The sequence below is a fragment of the Parasteatoda tepidariorum genome, chromosome 1 (assembly GCF_043381705.1).
Source record: "Parasteatoda tepidariorum isolate YZ-2023 chromosome 1, CAS_Ptep_4.0, whole genome shotgun sequence".
NCBI lineage: Eukaryota > Metazoa > Arthropoda > Arachnida > Araneae > Theridiidae > Parasteatoda > Parasteatoda tepidariorum.
In genome coordinates this window covers 35640841-35647358 of record NC_092204.1, presented here as the reverse complement: position 1 = coordinate 35647358, position 6518 = coordinate 35640841, and the positions used below count along the sequence as shown (strand labels likewise).

Here is a 6518-nt window from a genome sequence, read left to right as displayed (position 1 = left end):
ATTACTTTACTTATTTTCTTTTTAGTCACAAATCTAACAACAATAAAATACTCCATGGTTATTTATTATATTATAAAAATACAAATATCTTGCTTTTTCTGTTTTAATTGGATCTAAATTTCTTACATTATTTATGTAATGCGTTTGGCTCCAATACTAAAATGTTAAGTTTTTTTAGTGTATAGTAGCAAGAGTATATTTAAACTGTTTTATTTTAGCTAGGCTATCTTTGACATCTTTGTAAATCTTTGCATATTTTGGAAATACGCTTAAATAAAAATGAAGACATTAAGCACTTTAATGCATATATTTCTTTAATGTCTTTTAAAAATAATATACAATAATGAAAAAAATATTGAACTATTCAGGAAGACATTGGTTAATTGTTCCTGATTGAACCTCTCTGTCAAACTCAGTTTTAAGCATGGAACTTGGAGAGTAATTTTCTTTTTTCTAGTTATCCCCTGTAATGAAAATATTAAGTTTAATTATAATGTATAGAAAAAAAATAAATCTAAAAACGATTTTTTTTATTTATATTTTATCTCTCTCTTTCAAAACATGTATACATTAGTGTACAAAAATAACCAATTTCGTTTTCCTAAATATGAAAATTGTCAGCTTCTGTAGATCAACAGGCTTTATTATTCCGATTGATGATAAAACTTTAATTTTACATGAAAATCATAAATCTGAAAGAAAAAAATATATTTTTTCAAGAACAAGCCAGCTGAAAAAAAATAATGATTAAATCCGTTCCCCAGAGCCTAAATGAAAATTTTTTATCAATGTTGTTAAGTCAAAATGAATATGGTAATGTTTAACTCAAAATTACATATGATAATAGCTATTCTAAAGAAAATTACATATGGTAATAATTACAATACTTGGAATTGTATATAGTACTAAATAAAGGTACCATTGTTATGTTTGAGATTATTTAAAAATTGTGCAGTGAAAATGGAGCAATACGTATAAGAGCTCGTTATATTGGAAGAAATTCTAAAGCTGTTTGCGAGCGAAACAATGTTATATAATACTTGTTCATTAATTTAATATATTTTTAAGAAGCATTTAAAAATTCAAATTCGTGAAATTATCAGTTAAACGGCAACAAAAGTAACAAGGTACATTACGGGGTTTGGTGCTCTTCAATCTGCTTTCTATTGGTGTTTATTCTCACTGTGACACAGAGTGAAAAATATAGTCTAAACTACTAGAATGTGGTGAAATTCACCGTATTTCTGACTGTATGGGAACATTAAAATCTCGGTAATATTTTCACCGAAGTGCTTTGGTAATATTTTTGGTATAATTAATATTAAAATGTAGTTTTATAATATGTTATAAAATTTGGTAAATGTTTTAAAATTTGTTATTTTTATCATGATACATTAGAGTATTGCATTAAAATCAGTTATTTAGTTAAATTTACTTTCTGGTTTCGAATTTTTTTGCTTAATGTGAGGCAATAAGAGCTATAATTTTGTAAACCAGAATTTACGGTAAAGCGTAACCGTGTGAACGGAAGAATTGCTATATGAATGGTTTAAATATCGTTTAGTTGACCGAAATTATAGTTTTGCCTTACCAGAAATATCATTACCATACAGCACAGTAATTTACCAGATTTTTTTTCTCCGTGTAATAGTAATCAAATAGGGCAAAGACCTTAAAAATAATTATTTTTTTAAAAATGAACTATTTCTAAAGTGCTAAATATTTTTTCATGCCTTATTACAAAACATAAAATTTTTATTATAAATCAGTGTGTATAGCCAAATTCGGAACTAAAACATTCAACATTCAATGATAATATTTCTGTTTAGAAAAAAAAATGGATTAATTGAGTGAGAATTTGTAAGAATTGAATAAATTTCGTGAAACTGTTTTTTTCTTTGTCTGTTTCAATAGTAAATACAAATTGTTTTTGGTCTACTCAAATCTCTTTTGTTCTCTGTAGGTAATCAATTACACATTAACAACTAGAATAATATTTTCTTCAAAACTACGTGTTCTCTCGACAAATTCATTCCTCATGGAAAGTTACGAATTACCCTGCATTATTAGTACCTGTTACTAATACCCCTGTTACTATTATCTAAATTTATTATGCATTATTTTAAAAAAAAATCAAAAAAGGTTTGAAAATTTAGTTTGAAAAATGTTTCACTTTCAAAATTAGCATTTAAGATGAAAATGTTTTTTCAGTTTAGAATACTTCAATCCAAATTAATAAGTCGCAATCATAAAATTGGTTAACTATTAAACTTATCTCAATTAACATAATTTCTCTAGTCACACATTTTAAACTACTTTATATTTCAGGTTATTTATTTAACTCTCTAAGCAGATTCTTCATAATCATCATTATTCGCTTAATTATATATTGTAAAGCTAAATTTGTATCAAATTACTTAAAATGTTTTATTTCTAAAAAAAATATTGATTGTATTCATTTTATGAAATATATTACATTGCTTCAATAAAAATATGTCTGAGCACATTTCTTTGTTATCGCAATTTACAAGCTGCATGACCATTATTAATATGGGGAAAATAAAAAAAAATAAAAATAATAATTAATCAGTATCGAACTGCACCACAAAATTATACACAACATTTAAGGCATGTGCCGACAAAGTTTAATAGCTTAGTGGAAGAACCAGTTAAGATCTACTTTCATGAATCACTGAAACTAATAATCAATGGTTATAATAATATGGCATAAAAATAATATGGTTTCAGCAACATGTATATGTTTAATCTAAGAAAATTGTGTTTGGTTTCACTTTAATCTTAACATAATTAAACCACTTTAGTTTTTAGTATGCTTGCATGATAAATCAATCTTGCTTTCTAATAAATCAATAATAAAATAGTTCGGACACCACTTTTTTTTCTTCTTAAACTGATTATAGCCTCTCTAAAAATGACACTTACATAGTTTTTCTACTAACTTCTTCAATTAATAAAGTTAACACAATTTTAATTAGCTTTTCCATTTTAAATTATTTGAAGCATTTCTCAATGGTTTTTTATTACTGCATTAAACAAAACACTGTTCTTTGAAGTTCATCCCTTCATATAGAGATGAACTGTACTTTACGTGATATTCCTCGTGGCCAACTCATGATAGTCAAAATTTTAGTAGTTTTCTCAATCAAGTAATTTTCGCCGATGCATATCCCATTCAAGTGACAGTAAGACAGTTATTTCCATAGTATTGGTCTTAAGACTGATTACTATTGATGCGATTTTAATAATCACCAAATACTTACTGAGTGAAATAGTATCACTTTTCCATTAATTTTGTCCTTGAATTTATAACTAACGTTTTGTTTAATTTCAATTACCAAGGGTTTTTAATTATTTACTTCAACAGAAACACATTTTAAAAGATTATTAAGCACAAAATTAACACATGTCATCACATAGCTTTATAATTATAATAAAAATTAAGAAATATTATTTAGATGACGTAGTCCACGAATTAATGTTTATTGAATTTACCTTAATGTTTATTGACACCTTAATGTTTATTGAATTTATTTGACACAGTGAACAAAAAAAATTGAATATTAAAGTACCTGCAATAAACTTTTATTTATTAACAAGTGCTATAAACTAGCAAATATTACTGATCTTATATTTAAAATACTTGGAAAATTGAATCGTCTGTAATTTAATTCAAAACAATGGATAACGCTTAACCAATCAGAAAATTCCATTTTGTTTTTGCATTATCGCGATTGAATGGTTCGTCATAGAAAGTTTAAATGTCAACAATGGCCTTGCCAAACTTCTTTGCTTTCAGTCTGATTGTTCAGGTGCCTATAAAGGACGCACAGACAGACATACATACAGACAAGCAGACGTTTTTATGCATATAGATTACCAGGAGTGTGAGAAAGGTCAAGGAAAGGGAAAGGACTACCAGGAGACTCTATAAAAAAGAAATGTTAAATAATTATTAAACCACAAACTACGTAGATTAAAATTTAACTTTCCTAAATGCTTTTTTTAAACATTGTTTTGAATTTTTCCCTTTTCCTTTTTTGTAATGATTAAAAATTACCACGTATAATATTATTATTTGTTAAATTATTATTTTAAAGAAAGTAATTTAAAAAAAATCTTTTTGTCTAAATATTTTGAGGATGTTAAATAAACGTTTTTATAATTTAAAAAGCTAACATAATGGTTATGTTAAATTCATTTTAAAGGCTTTTCATATAGGGGCTCATATAAAGTTAACTCTTATGCATAGTTTATTTAAAAAAGGTATTATAGTTCATTGAAAAATATATATAATTTCAAACTCAAAATGAATTTCATAAGCTACATAGGCCACTAGCGACATTAAAGATAAGTTTTAAATTTATCTTTTTATAATAGTAGGTTAGAAACTAATAAGAATTTTAGCAGAGAAGTATTAACCCTTTGTAACTTAACAACTCTGATTTAAGAAATATTTAAGCGGATGTTACAATATATCATATTAAGCGTGTAAAAAATAATCAAAAAATTAAGACCATAAAATTAAAAATTTATTGATAACAAGCATTTGTTGAGCATTTCCACTATCGTGAAAAATAGCACAAAACTTCCAATATATTTGAAACTATATATATAACCCAATATATTTAAAATTTTGAAATTGTTGCTTTCATGGTAACAAAGTCTCACACCACATTTTTCAATCCCTCCTTAGCCAACTTGTAAAAAAAATTGTATATCCTGCAATTATGTCGTGGAACAATTCTTGCTGAGCGCATTACTCGAATAATATTGGCAGCTGCACCAAGACGTGGTTCCCCCGAGTTTGTAATATTTTCTTTACCTGAATTTGGTTCAAGTTTATAGGTAAATCCAGCTCATTATATAATTGAATTTTCATGTATGTTGCAGATGTGTAACGCGGTGTTACAAAGGGTTAAGACTCTATTGGAAACAAGTACATTTGTAAAACATACGTCAGTAAAATGTAAAATGATCCAGTGGAATAAAGTTTGCAAAATGTCAATGGATAAATGGATAATTTGGTAATGGATAGTGTGATAATTGACAAAAGTGTAGTATGGCAATGAAAAAATGGGTAACATGGTAAAGGATAAATTGGTTAAAATAGGAAAGAGCGTAAAAAAGGAATAAATGAAAATAAATTTTAAAATTTTTTATATTGCTCAAAATGCATTTAAAGGAGATGTTTATAAGATTATAATTTATGTTTTTAGCTGTGATTATAAATTTGTACTTTGTAATGCAAAGTTAATTTTCCATCAGTTCAGAAAACAATATTGAATTTTATTTAGAAACTTTTCAAAAACCGATATCCAATAAAAATTTGCGTAATTTCTTACTAATTCTGAACCAAAAGATCCTTTAGGGATGATTTTTGAAACCCATAAGGAGTTTTAATATTTTTCATACTTTGGTAATGTCTGTAGGTTGTAAAAAAAGTGGCAATACGTAAACTTAATGCTTTATTGTAGAATTAATGGTTACTAATGTGAACAGAGCATATTTTCTGCGCATATAAATTCTTAATTGTTTTATATATCATCGATAACTGTGTAAATTTCGCTAAGTAATTTGAAGGTCCTATTTCATAAAAATAAATGATGTGAGAAAGAAATAATAATCCACCTATCATTAAATTCATTGAAAAAAATTAAATAATAAAATGTTTACAGTATACTATCACAATTTATTCAATTAACAGGGATATATTTCATATAACTGACTTTTTATCTGAAAAGAGCACTAAAATTAATATAAGTGGAGCACTTGCTGTGCTACTTGTTTCTTTGCTCCTTATGTACGATACTATTAATGACTGTTTTATTTCACTTATAAAATGGGTGTAAAAATATTTATCTTCATAACTATCACTATTTATGAAAATAAATATTAATTTTTAAGAGAAGGTTTCAATCACGGAACTCAAAAATTAGTAAATAGAATAAGATTTTTCTACCAATTTTAAATAAATTTTCCGTAAGCTTTTAAATTAAATGACTTTCTGTAAAATTCACGAGTTTTATTACTTAACTTTAGCATCATGTCTCAAGTTTTATTTATACATTAAGAAAAAAAAAACGAATCGAATCAGTAATTTGATATTATATGCTTAAGAATAACAATATTTTAAGTAAATAAATAAAATTATACTTTTAGAATAACGCACATTTAAAAAATTGCTTTTAGATGTAATATGGTAATTAATTAGAAATTTTTTTAATATTCTTCATATTTTTCATTGTTAATCATTGTATTTATTCATTATACAACCAATTCCGTTGTTTCTCTCTTCTTAGTACAAATATATTAAATTTTTTTTCCAAAGTGATTACTATTACGTTTAAATTACTTAATCAAAAATGTAAGACGTGTGTTTAACATACAGTTATTAACTGCTAGTTTTTACCATTTGTTTGAGGCCAATTATATAGATTTTTTGACATTTATATATATATATATATATACATATATACACATAATGCTCAAAATAAAAA

General features: G+C 25.5%; 1 protein-coding gene across 1 annotated transcript in view; it reads right to left on the bottom strand.

The window, feature by feature from the left end:
- Positions 1 to 296: 296 nt before the first annotated feature.
- The window catches only part of LOC107444703 (uncharacterized), a 43915-nt gene continuing 37693 nt past the window's right edge, over positions 297 to 6518 (bottom strand). Inside the window, exon 60 of the mRNA XM_071185222.1 lies at positions 297 to 464. The gene's annotated coding sequence lies outside the window, so the exon portion shown is untranslated. The remainder of the gene's footprint in view (positions 465 to 6518) is intronic.